Here is a 14,236-nt window from a genome sequence, read left to right as displayed (position 1 = left end):
TCAGCCTGGAGGCAAAGGGACCCGTTTGATCAGGGACCCAGTGAGATTTCCAAATGTGTTCCTGTATTCAGTGATTTATTAAAATAATTGGAGCTGGAATAACAAATGGGAAGGTGGGAATTACTGACAAAAATGTGACATAAATCACAAGGAACCCTCCCTCGCCAAACACACAGAGACACATCCATCAGGACAGATGGTTTCTAGAACATTCCCACACACTCGATCACTCGAGACCAGACACAGGTCACTCCTTCCCAATTCCTAATACGGAGGGTATCCTGAAGGATTCTCTCCCAGTTTCCTGAAGACAGACGGAGTTTGGGAATTTCTGTATTTTGTTCTAAATTGTAGTCGATCCTGTGACGTGGAGAAATGTAAACGCAGGGAAAACGTATTCACCCCTTTAACTGCCTGGGGGGCCTTCGGGAACAGTGTCTCCTTCTCCCTGGAACGGGATCTCTCCCCTCGGGATCTTATCGTTTGTTCAATTCACTGACGTCCGGCCGTTCACAAACAACGTCAGGGACAGAACGTTCCGGGGAATGTCAGTTATAGAATGTCGGGGACAGAACGTTCCGGGGAATGTCAGTTATAGAATGTCGGGGACAGAACGTTCCGGGGAATGTCAGTTATAGAATGTCGGGGACAGAACGTTCCGGGGAATGTCAGTTATAGAATGTCAGGGACAGAACGTTCCGGGGAATGTCAGTTATAGAATGTCAGGGACAGAACGTTCCGGGGAATGGCAGTTATAGAATGTCAGGGACAGAACGTTCCGGGGAATGGCAGTTATAGAATGTCGGGGGACAGAACGTTCCGGGGAATGTCAGTTACAGAATGTCGGGGACAGAACGTTCCGGGGAATGTCAGTTACAGAATGTCAGGGACAGAACGTTCCGGGGAATGTCAGTTATAGAATGTCAGGGACAGAACGTTCCGGTGAACCCCTGTCCATGGCTTTTCCCCCCTACCCACCCCACCAACATGATGTCCTGTGCCTGGACACACTGTAACATTAATGGGGTGAGAGACGGAGGGTCCAATCTCAGGAATGGGAACTAAAGGCATTGCCAGATCAGCTGAAATGGTTAGATATACCACATTCTCAATCCACCTCCCAGAACCAGCCCAGACCCCATAAAGCCAGAGGAGATATCTGTTCACCGTGGAACACTGTGCAGACCAGGCCAGTGTCCTGCTCAGTACAACCCAGCGATCTGTCCAGAGTGGAGCACTGCACAGATCAGATCAGGGCATTGACCTATAATCCCAGACCACTTATCTGTCCAGCGCAGTGAGAAGTGCAGACCACAGCAGTGCATTGATCTATAAGCCCAGATTAGATATCTGTCCAACACGCGGAGCTGTGCAAACCACAGCAATGCATTGATCTATAACCCCGTAGTAGATATCTGTCCAGCAGCGGGAGAAGTGCAGACCACAGCAGGGCATTATCTATAAACCTCAACCAGAATGACTGACCAGCACAGTGATCTGTGCAGTGGTCACCCGTGAATTAATCTGTAAACCAGGAACAGTTACCCTCCCAACATGTAGGACTGTGTACCCCACCCCAGTGCACTATCTGTAAACTAGGAGCAGTTACCCTCCCAGCATGTAGGACTGTGTACATCACCCCCGTGCATTGATCTGTAACACTGTGATAGATCACTGCCCAGCGTGGGGAAACTTGCAGCCCGGGCTGGAAGTGACAGGATGTGCAGCTCCCACCCATTTACAACTCCATATCTCCATTGTGCCCTGACAAGGGTGTGCTGTGACTGTGAACATCACTGCCACAGAGATACAGAGATGGAGGGGGAATCAGTTTAAACAATAACAAATGGGAGGGATATGGGAAATAGACAGAGAGGGGGACACTGAGAGACAGTGTTATGGAAGGATGTGTTCCCAGGTTTTAGAATGCAGAAATGAAAACATTTTAACAGCATCCTGTAACATAAGTGTTTCTAGGAATTTAAGGTGAACATGATATTGGTGGGAGTTCAGATGATGCAGAGTTTTGGATGAGTATTTGTTCTGCAGCTTTGTATCTGGGTGTAGGGTCAACAGAGTCTTTGACTCATTGAGCTAAATTTAACAATAATTTGTCTCAGTGCCATTTCCATTGACTGTGACAGAGGGATCATCTACACTAGGCCGAACTAGTTTCCTGGTGCTATCTTATCGAACTCACCTCATTAACCACCCACCCCATGGTGTCCCTCTCATTCAATACCAGCCCGATTCTCCCACCCAATATGGCTGGAGGTACTCACCATCGCCCGGGTGTCCCTGGATATTCCATGATCCATGACGCTGGCGCCATCTTTAAAAGGCCACTGAGCACACGGTTGAGCTTTCTCTGTTAGGAGCTGCCCTGCCCAGTTACCCCGAGCATGGCAGATAAGGGGTAATTACACCACGGTTTGTCAACAGGAGCACGGAGGTCATGGTGAATGGGCTAGTACAGAGGGGGACCATTCTCTTCCCAGAGTGGGCCACACCACCAGACCCACCGAGCATGGTCTGACCTCCCCACCCAGCTCAGTGCAGTATCTGTGGTCTGAAGAAATGTTCAACAATACAGGACAAGCATCAATAACCTTCCCCGCTCTGTCAGGATAAGGGTCACCGTATTGTCTCTGCTCCGTCACACTCACTGTATATCTGTTATAGCACCAACCCCCGAACAAGGCTCATGGTCCACCACTCTCACTGCCGCATGCAGCACCTTCTCTCTCTCTCTCTGTCTCTGTCTGTCTCTTTCTCTCTCTCTCTCCCTCCACTTTACCCCCCCCCCCCCCCCCCCCCATTAATAACACTGCATGGATACAACACTGTGGACTGACTCCCTCCGGACACCTCACCATGACCATGTCCCCCACCTACACATCGTCACCACCACCTCCCAGGAAGGGAGCACGGAGACTACCTCCTACACCCCAGGTAAATAGTGCGGTGAGGAAGGCATATGGCGTACTGGCTTTTATTGGTAGAGGAATTGAGTTCCGGAGTCCTGAGGTCATGATGCAGTTGTATAAGACTCTGGTACGGCCGTATCTGGAATATTGTGTGCAGTTTTGGTCGCCATACTATAGGAAGGATGTGGAGGCATTGGAACGGGTGCAGAGGAGGTTTACCAGGATGTTGCCTGGTATGGAAGGAAAATCGTATGAGGAAAGACTGAGGCACTTGGGGCTGTTTTCACTAGAGAAAAGAAGGTTTAGGGGTGACTTGATTGAGGTGTACAAGATGATTAGGGGGTTAGATAGGGTCGACAGTATGAACCTTTTCCCGCGTATTGAGTCGGGTATTACAAGGGGGCATAGCTTTAAATTAAGGGGGGGTAGATATAGGACTGATGTTAGGGGTAGGTTCTTCACTCAGCGAGTCGTTAGTTCATGGAATGCCCTGCCAGTAACAGTGGTGGACTCTCCCTCTTTATGGGCATTTAAGAGGGCATTGGATAGGTATATGGAGGATAGTGGGTTAGTGTAGTTTAGGTGGGCTTGGATCGGCGCAACATCGAGGGCCCAAGGGCCTGTACTGCGCTGTATTCTTCTATGTTCTATGTTCTACACCTCCCCCTGTAAACAGCTCAGATACTGAAACTAATCTGTGATAGTTACTGCTCTCCTCACTTGTCCTGACATCTTCAACAATCTGTGCTCATATACACGCAGCACTCTCTGTTCCCGCACCCCCTTTATAATGGCACAGCCTGTTTCAAACTGTCTTTCTTTGTCGTTCCTACCAAAGTGTATCACCTCACACTGCTCTGCATTAATCCCCATCTGCCATACACCTGAACACTACACCAACGTGTGATTGTCCTGTGATTGTCCTGTTAGAGTTCCACACTGTCCTCCATAGACTGCAGACTTCTTCCAGGTTCGGTGCCATCTACAAACATTGAGATTGTTACAGTGTCACAGTCCCCATGAAACAACTGAAAATCTGCACCACATACACGAGTGTGAGCAAGTGAAATACTGATATATTCCTATGGACAAAGTCGAATAATGACCTGCTGTCAATGGAGCAACAAAAGTCCTGACACACACCAGACGGAGCAAATGAAATATTGACAAACCACAGATAAAGAGAAATCCAGATCGGTCCCACTTATCGATATTCATCAGGGTATAATGTGATGAAGTTGAAAGCGTGTACTGTACCTTTAAGCGAGGGTGAATGCAGTTCTGAACTGAGAGCTTACAAGCATCTGTGTATATGAGAGGACGGCAGACCCAGAAACAGTATATTGCTATAGAGCTGGAGTCGGGTAATAAGCAGTTAATAGAAAGAGGGTCCCAGAGTTGTGAATAGTCCATGTAAAATGTTCACTTTCAGAGTTAAAAAATAAATTGATGTTTTTATTTAAACAGTGGGATTTGGTAGATCTGTCACCCATATTTTAACAGTTTACGAGGCGAATTGAGCATTTCTTTATGTGTAGTTTAAGTTACCAGATGAGCTTCACGTAGTGCCCTAACCATCCCCCTGTGTGTATCTGTGTTTCTCTGTGTGGGGCAGGTCTGGCAGTCTCTGTGGTGCTTAAAGTGATGCAATGCCACCCTCTGCTGGCCTCCACACGCCACTGCACAGGCATTGGCAGAGGGTGAAAACCAACAGGGATTCATTCAGAGAGGGGGAGGGAGAGGGCAGCTGCTCACAGCACCATCCAAACTGATGTCTTATCCATGGACTGATCTAAATGTCCTTTAAACATTGTAACTGTCCCTGCTTTCACCACTTCCTCTGGAAGTTCATTCCACACACAAGCCAGATTCTATTTCAAATAATTACCTCTCATGACTTATGCAAATCTTTTTCCTCGCACCTTAAAATATCCCTCAGTTTTGAATCCCCACCTTGAGGGAAAAGACATCAGCCCTTCAGCTTATCTGTACCCCTCATGATTTTATAAACCTCTGTAAAGCTACCCCTTAATCTCATACTCTGCAGTGAAAAAAGTCCCAGCCTACCAGCCTCTACTTATAGCTCACTCCCTTCCATTCCCAGAAACATCCAGGTTAATCTGTTCTCAACCCTCTCCATCTTAATTATATCTAGGTCAATAATATCAAAGTGAACAGTCAAGGTGTTTTCGAAGGGTACAGGGAGACCAAAACTAGAGGACATAGGTTTAAGGTGAGAGGGGAAACATTTAAAAGTGACCTAAGGGGCAGCTTTTTCACCCAGAGGGTGGTGTGCCTATGGAATGAGCGGGCAGGATGACCAGGCTGGACACAGTATTCCAGAAGAGGTCTCACCAATGTCCTGTACAACCACAACATGACGTCCCAATTCCGATACTCAAAGGTCTGACCAATGAAGCCAAGTGTGTTAAACACCTTCTTAACCACACTATCTGTATGAGATGCAAATTTTAAAGGACTATGCCTGACGGCCTAGGTCTCTGTACTACAACACTACCAAAGGCCCTGCTTTTAATTGTATAGGTCCTGCTCTTGTTTGATTTACCAAATCCAATAGCTCGCATTAATACAAACTAAACTCCATCTGCCACCCCTCAGTCCAGTGTGTGATATTATTGCCCCCTCACCCACCCCCTTCAGTTTTAAAATGCCCATCCCTCTCTCCAGGAGGCCTGCACACTCCGGCCTTGATTTTCACAAAGACCCCGAGCTTGGGTTGCCTTGTGTGGATGGGGGGGGGGGGGGGGGGCAGATCGAAGACACAGTCAGTGAGGAGGAGAGGCTGGACAGTAATAACCGGCCTGGTATCATTTCATTGTTTTAGGAAGAAGGCAGTCGCACGTTAGAGTTGGTTAAGAGTGATCGGTGTTTTGGGACCAGAAATTAAGCACTTCCTTCGTCTCTGGTGTTCAGTAATAAATATCTATTTGAGACCCTTCATTGGGCAGAGTGTGTCTGCAGGATTTCTTTCCCTAATCTTGCAGACTCCAGATAATAGCGATTAAAGATGGTCATAGTTAATTTCGATGGCACAGCACGTACCCTCAATATCCTACAGTTGAGACAAATATCTTGCATTTGTTTAATAATACACAGTGTTTTTTGTAATTCAGTAATGGTAACCTGATTATAATAAATCCACACCAAGCTGAAAGTGGCCACTAAAATATGACCCAAAATCTGGGTATGGTAGTGTGGTGGGTAGTGTCCCTGCCTCTGAGCCACATCTCTGGATTTGATTCCAATTCCTGAACTTGTGTGGTAGTGCTCCAAGCTCTGGACTAGAAGGACTGGATTCAAGTCCTGCCTATTGCAGAGGTATGTCACAGCATGTCAGAACAGGCTGATGAACAAACACACAGGAGAATAATGTTACAGCTTTATGGGTATTGCTGAGTGAGTCTAGTGTCCCTACCTCCGGGCACAAAGGTCTAGGGGCAAATCCCACAGAAGTGTCTCATAATACATCTGAACAAACTGATTAAAATGGATTTAGAATTGTGACTTGATGGATAAGGAAGAGGTGTCAGCATTGCATTTCAGAATTTAGGCCCAGGATGACTGAAAGTCCAGCCATTCGTGTTGATTGGAGTCACATTTCGCAGCAGTAAAGGTTTATAAAATCAAAATAGCCATGGATAGGGTGAGTAGTCAGGGTTTTTCCCCAGGTTAGGGGCGTCCAATACGAGAGGGCATTGTTTGAAAGTGAGAGGGGAAAGGTTTTGATGAGGCCTAAAGGGCACCTTTTCACACAGAGGTTGGGTGTGTGTATGGAATGAGCTGCCAGAGGAAGTGGTGGAGGCTGGTACAAATATAGCATGTAAAAGGAGCTTTTCCAGCAATTTCTGTATTTGTTTAAAAAATGCGTTCATTTTAACACAGATATTCTGAATAAATTAAACAATTTATTTTTTTAATGACGCAGGGACATGTAAACATATTTCAAATTGACCGAGACCATTTTCTGCTAAGCGTATAGCTCTGTGTATGTATGACAGCAGCAATGGTGCACCTACATGGAACAGGGAATGTGATGGGGACATAGTTTGGACAATGTACAAGGAGACCTCACATGGTACAGTTTTGTGCGAGATATGTGGCTGTCCGGCCCCATCTCCGGCACTTTTATTTCCCTTCCCAGGAACAAAGACACGGAGGAGTCTGTCCAAAACTTTTTCATTCAACTTTGCAAAGTCGGGTGTTGTTCCCGTGGGTACACATACAAGCATAGTAATCTCCACGCATTATATACACGTATATGTGGGCTGGGTCTCCTGCTGCTGTCTTGACCAATGAGTGCTCGGGTTCCCCACCGTTTTCCTTATTTGGGTTCTGGTCCCTGCGATTATTTTGTTACTCACTTGGCCAATCAGTGTTCGAGCTCCCCGTTCTTTCCTTATATGGATGATGTTGTACAACTGTGGTTAAGGGCGGTCTCTCAACTATCGAGGAAAGCTGTTACAATTGTTTCATTCATTAAAAACATGGGGGAGGTCCGGCAACAGTTTCGAGTGTCTGCTTGTGTTTACTATAAGGTAGAAAAGACTAAAATGCAGCTAACCGTTTAAAAATTACACTATCCCCTACAGTTTGGGAGAGGATGACATTTCTGTGTGATTCAGCTCAGAGAGGGAGAAAATGTAATCTGCCTGAGAAGGAACGGCCTCTTGCACTCTCACTCCTTCATTGTTCCTCATCACAGCAATGTGTGCGAGCTAAAAAAAAAACTCTAAAGTCATCGTTACCATTCTTATTTTAATGGAATCCCTGCAGTGTGGAAACAGGCCTTTCAGGCCAACAAGTCCATATCCACCTTCCCAATCCATTTCCCTATATTTACCTCTGACGAATGTACGTAACCGAGATATCCCTGAACACTACAGATAATTTAGCATGACCAATCCACCGAACCTACACAGTTTGTGGTAAGAAATTGGATCACCCATTAGAAGTTCACACAGACAAGGGGCGAATGTGCAAACTCCACATCGACAGTCACCCAAGGCTAGAATCGACCCCAAGTCCCTGGTGCTGCGAGGCAGCAGTGCTAACCAACGTACTACCCTTTGGGTGATCCCTGACCAGAATTCACTGGAATCTCCTCACTGCCTAAAGCAAAGGGAATTCAGCCAAATCCAACTCTCCCAGGATGTTGGTGAGGCCACTTTAAGAATACTGCGTACAACTCGGTTGTCTGCAGAAACGATTTACACAGATGACCCAGGACTGGAGATTTGAGCTTCGGGGAGAGGTTGATTAGGTTGAGGTGTTTCCCCCTGGAGTGTCAGAGGCTGAGGGGTGACATTATAGAGGTGTATAAAATCATCAGGGGTATGGATATTCAGAATAGCCACGTTCTGATCCTAGGATAGGGGGGTCCAGAACAAGAGAGCATAGGTTGAAGGGGAGAGGGCGAATGATTTAGAAAGGACCTGAAAATAAATGTTTTACACAGAGAGTGTTGTGTGTACAGAAATTGCTGTCAGAGGAAGTGGTCAAGGTGGTACAACTTCAGGAGGAATATTGGCCAAATGCTGGCAAATGAGACTAAATCAGATTTGATACCTGACCGGAGTGAACAGATGGACTAACGGGTCTGTTTCCGTTGTGCAGGACTCTCTGATTCTATAAGAAGAATGACGAAAAATTCTTAAAGGACCTTTCAAGTGGGAAATCTCTTCACTGGAAGTTTTTATTGTGCCTCGATGTTCACATGGACTGAAAACTGCGTTAGTTAAATATTTGACAGGGAAGTGAGTCACGGATAATGGGATACAGTCAGGAAAGTGGAGCTGAGACCACAACCTGATCAGCCACAATCTTAGTGCCTGGTGGAGAAGGCTCAAAGTATCTAATGACCCACTCCTGCTCCTCAGTCCCATGTTTCTGTGTTCCATTCAGCCCCTCATACCTGCTAGACAGGAGCATTTGGAGGCTACTTACATCTATAACCTGATGCACAGAAACAGAGGAGACCATTCGGCCCTTCAAGATTATCCCACACGCTTTGAGGTGATTTGGGAAATGTGATTGGAAAACCCAGGCTGGGTATGAAAGAGGCCCCTCATCTCGCTTTACAAAATTTCCCCTCTCTGCAACTTGTGCTTCATTTGTTGGTCATGTTGTAGACCCAAATTCACTGAGAATACAGACAACTTACCTCACACACAGATGACTCACAAAATCCTCTGGTCTCCCTGGCTGCAATATTCAGTAATTGCACATTCATTAAAATAACACCCACTAACTTTTCAATAACAGAATGTGAGTACATCAGAAACAGGGGGAGGTCGTTCACTCCCCAAGCCTGCCTTGCCCTTCCCTAAGATCGTGGCTGATCTGCTCTTGGTCTCAAATCCTCTTTCATTCCCAATTCTTCATAGCCCTCAATTCTCTGGCAGGTCAATATCCATCAACCTCGTCTTGAAACACTTTCAGTCAACTAGCTCCCCGAACAGTCTTGAGAACAGAAATCCTGACATTCAATCCCACCTGTTTGAAGAAAACACTTGCTGCTCCTATGTCATAGCCTCTTGATATGAACAAAACAGGCTGGCTCAAGGGATCAGGTAAAAATGACTGGCCCTGATATCAAGGCAGTGGTTAACTTCTGCTGGCATCAAGGAACTTAACAAAACTGGACTTAATGGGAATCAGAGTAAACTCTCCAGTGTTTGGTGTCAAACATGGCACAAAGGAAGATGTTCATCATCTCACTCATGTGGTCAGCTCTGTGGGAGATTCTCAGGGTAGCTTCCTCTTCACAAACATCTTCAGCTTCTTTATAAATGTCTCCTCGTTACCACCCTCCCCACCATAAGATCAGAATGTGGGGATGGTCACTGAAGATTCCACCATGTTCAGAGCGTTTTGTCCCTCGTCAGCTCCTGAACTGGTCTCTGTCCATGTGCAGCAAGATCCAGACACCACTCAGGTTTGTTCTGTTAAAGTGTCTGTAACATTCATGTACCAGCACAGTCTGGCACTGCACATTGCCTCAGTAAAACAAGAGTTCATTCAGTAGCTCACGCTGGTTTCACAGGAATATGAGGAAGTCATTCAGCCCATTGACAGTATTGGAGAAGAGCAGGGACAGCCCATTCAGTGCCTCCAGCCTATTACTCAGGAAGAGAAGGAGTCTAGTGTGATGGACCACACCAGAGCCCCTCGAAATATTTGAGGGCGGTAACCTAAACTCTAATATTTTCATATTTTAAAGGAAATGTAAACTGTCTGTCCCAGATGCAATGTGACTGGTCAAACTACTCGGTGTGAAGCAAAACACCATTTATTTAAACACGGAAGATAAAATGAAACCAAGGAAAGGGAAATTTAGAATAACTTAATTCTATTGGCAAAGTTAAAAGAATAATAGATCGTGGAGCTATTACTAATGAACTGTTCCAGTACAGGAAAATCGCATAACCACAGCCCTTGGCAAAAAGGAATATTCAGACACAGAATGTCACAAATATTTCTCCAATCGTCGTGGCGCCGCCGCTCATGATACACACTTAACGTGGTTTTCTCGTGGTGAGGAAGGAAGTCATATGCCTTGTGTAAAGTCTCAAGAAGGCAACATTCATCTCCGAGAAGACAGTCAGGTGTTTCTATGTAGGGTGGAAGCTGGTGGGAATGGCTACCTGTTTCAGAAGGAAGGTAATGTGGCTGCTGTTGGGGATTGTGAGCAACATGGCGTTCAGTACGGGTTCACACACCGACTGCACAGTAATGTGGGGAGAGTTAATTAAGACATATAAACTGTTAGGAAAGTCACGTTAGACTGATGAATGGACTCTCTAAGTTCAAATAATGATGATATTATTCATGTTGATCTTGTCTCGTGCACGTCCTGTTCAGTGTAACCTGAACGCCTTATTCTGTCCAAGCCTATTTCCACCCTGTGATCTGCCAGTCTATCCTTACTATGACCTGCCTCCACTAAATAAAGTGTTTCCCTGTACTGAGATACACGTGACAATAAATCAAACCAATCAATCCTGGGTAAAGTATGGAATTTCTCACCCTATCAATGTCTCTTTTGGAAATAATTGATCGCTGCCACTCCTCGCGTTTCAGCATCACCATTTCTTCGTCTCTCACAGCTCTACTGATTAAACATTCAGCTTCTTCACTCTATCCTCATGTTACCATCACTCGTATCTGTGGTAAGGAGATAATTCCTTACAAAGGAGATCAAATCTGTACAGAGTGCCTCAAACGGTCTCTCAGCAAGGCTTTACAACAGCAGGAAGATGGATTTACTTATGTACTCGAATCATCTTACAATGAAGGACAGCATACCATTGTCTGCATCCATTACTTACATAAGGTTTGATTCGGAGCAGTCAGCATAGACCTGTGAGTGGGAGATCATGCTTCCCAAATTTGTTAGAGTTCTTTGATGAAGTGACCAAGAAAGTTGACGAAGGCAGAGCAGCAGCCATATTCTCTATGGATTTCAGTAAGACCTTTGATAAGTTTCCACATGGTAGGCTGCTCAGGAAGGTTACATCACATGGAATGTTGGGGGAACTGGCCAATTGGATACACAGTTGGCTTAGGTAGGAAGCAGAGGGTTTAGTGGAAGGATGCTTATCAGACTGGAGGCTGGGTCCATTGCTGTTTGTTATCTATGATTTGGTTGAGAATGTACAAGATATGATTAGTAAGTTTGCAGATGACATTAAAGTGAGTGGGAGCATTTTCAGTTAGGAAGTTTATCAGAAATTGCAGCAGGACCGTAATGAGGTGGGGAAGTGGGCTGAAAAATTGCAAATGGAATTGAATATAGAAGTGTGAGGTCTTGCATTATGGAAACTCAAATCAAGGCAGGAGTTTCACGGTGAATGGGAGGGCCTAAAGGGGTGTAGTGGGCAGAGAGACCTTGGTATTCAGGTGCACTGTTCTCTCAGAGTGGAGTCGCACGTAGAGAGGGCAGTGAAAAAGGCTGTTGGCACACTGGCTTTCATCAGGCACGATATTGAGTATAGAAGTTGGGAATTTATGTTGCAGTTACACAGGACTTTGGTAAGGCCGCACTTGGAGTATTGTGTTCAGTTTTGTCACCTTTGTTATCGGGAGGATGTTATTAAACTAGAAAGAGTGCAGAAGAAATTCACAAAGACGTTGCCAGGATCCGATGGTCTGAGTTATAGGGAGATGTTGGACAAGCTCGGACATTTTCCTTAGCGTGTAAGAGAATGAGGGTGTCCTAATAGAGCTGTATAAGATCACGAGGGATATGAATAGGGTCAATGTTCTCAGTCTTCTTCCAAGGTGTAGAGAATCGAGGACTGGATGGGATCAGTTTAAGGTTAAAGGGGAAGGACTAAAAGGGAACCTGAGGGGTCATTTCTTTACCCAGAGATGGTACGTGGTTGAGCTGCCAGCAGATGAGGCTGAGGGGGTACATTAACAATATTTCAAAAGCATTTGGATAAATATGTGGATAGGAAAGGACTGGAAGGATATGGGCCAACTGCAGGGAAATGGGGTGAGCGTGGGTGGACATTTACAAAGTAGAGTTGAACCACTCTGTTAATTAAAGCCAAACACCCAGAAAAGCTCGTAATCTGTTAAAATATGAGCAACACAGATCTCCTACATTCCACTATTTAAACCAAAAATAACAAGTTAGTTTCTTATCTTTAATAGTGAATACTAAACAACAACTATTCACAAATACACGCCCCTCTTTTCTTAGCTACTTACTATCTGACTCCAACTCTGTAAAAATATGCTGTTCCAACAACCCACATATTAAACATTACAATCTCAAGACCACACAGAATCCATCTTCCCCGCTGTGTTCACTCTTCCAGCTGCTGATCTCCCTGGGCCATTTTTTTAATATTGCAAGTAGCTTTTAAATGGACATGTATATTTGATAGAAAGTGTTTGAGATGACCAGTTAGCACTCCTGCTCTACAGCAGTTACACTGCTACTGGGTGGCAGTGACTCTCCCTCTAGTGTTCAAAATGCTGGGTTTATATACTCCCCATGATACAATAATTCTCATAATTTGATTGCTTTCCAGGTGTCCAAACAATAATATTCAAATTCCGTTGGCGTCTGGTATCCTGAGCGTTATTTAAATTCTTTGTTTTTATTTGAATTGTTGTCAAAACAGCAACCAAAACTCAAGTATCCATTTCCCAGCTAATGGTGACATGTGGAACAGAGTGACCTTCAGCTGGCATCTGTGGCTGTACTTTCTATTCAGCAAAACCCGTCCTGTCTTAAAGTGACCGGACATGCTTTCGGCTTCATAAGACCTCCCCGCTACAGAAAAAAAAATATGAACCAGTAGAATGAAAAAATGGTTTCATTTCTTTTAATCCAATTCTTAATCCCATTATTATGAATTCCAAAAGTATTAATCTCGGCCATACCATACATATTAATTCTGCACACATATATAACACTGCAATAAGTCAAATCTTATCTAAACTTTTTCCTTTAAATCTGGCATAACACATCTGCTATCTCATTTTAGGACCCACTGCATGTACGTTTTGTAAGGTTAAAGTCGGTAACATAAGACTCCAATGAAATAGTCTCATATTCTGTTCTTTAAGTATTCAAAAAATGCGAGAGGTTTGTCGTTGTCCACAACCATCTCTGACAATTTGTTTGTCATATAAACATCAAAATATTGAGGTAAAAACAATGACTGCAGATGCTGGAAACCAGATTCTGGATTAGTGGTGCTGGAAGAGCACAGCAATTCAGGCAGCATCCAAGGACAGGCAAAATCCTCGGACTGCCTGAATTGCTGTGCTCTTCCAGCACCACTAATCCAAACATCAAAATATTGTCAGTCCCGTGCGAAACTTAATCATTCTTTTACAATAATGGAGATTTTTTATTTTTTTTCTGGTGGATATTGAGTTTTATCGACAAGTAGCTAATTGGCCATTCAATTCCAACATCATCTTGCTGTATCAATACATCTCCAACACCTATACCCCTAGCATCAAATACAATTTTCAAATTTTTCAAAATATTTGGTGCAGCGAAAACTGGTGCGATGATTAATCCGGCTTTAAAATTCTCAAATGCCTCCTGGCATTGTTCTGTCCACCACAATTCTGTGTTCTTCTTTAATAAATCGATCAGTGGTGCCAATATGCTGCTGAAGTTTGCAACAAACTCCCCATAGAATCCACTCAGTTCCAAAAATCGAAGCACCTCTTTCTTCGAGGATGGTCGTGGAAATTCCTCAAAGCCCTTCGTCTTTGTGTTCCGTGGGGTCAACCTCCCATGTCCAATGTAATGTCCCAAG

The sequence above is a fragment of the Chiloscyllium plagiosum genome, unplaced genomic scaffold (assembly GCF_037043375.1).
Source record: "Chiloscyllium plagiosum isolate Xiang-an unplaced genomic scaffold, Cpla_swu_hap1 HiC_scaffold_51, whole genome shotgun sequence".
Lineage (NCBI taxonomy): Eukaryota > Metazoa > Chordata > Chondrichthyes > Orectolobiformes > Hemiscylliidae > Chiloscyllium > Chiloscyllium plagiosum.
The sequence above is the reverse complement of the archived record's forward strand: the minus strand, read 5'-3'. Positions refer to the sequence as shown.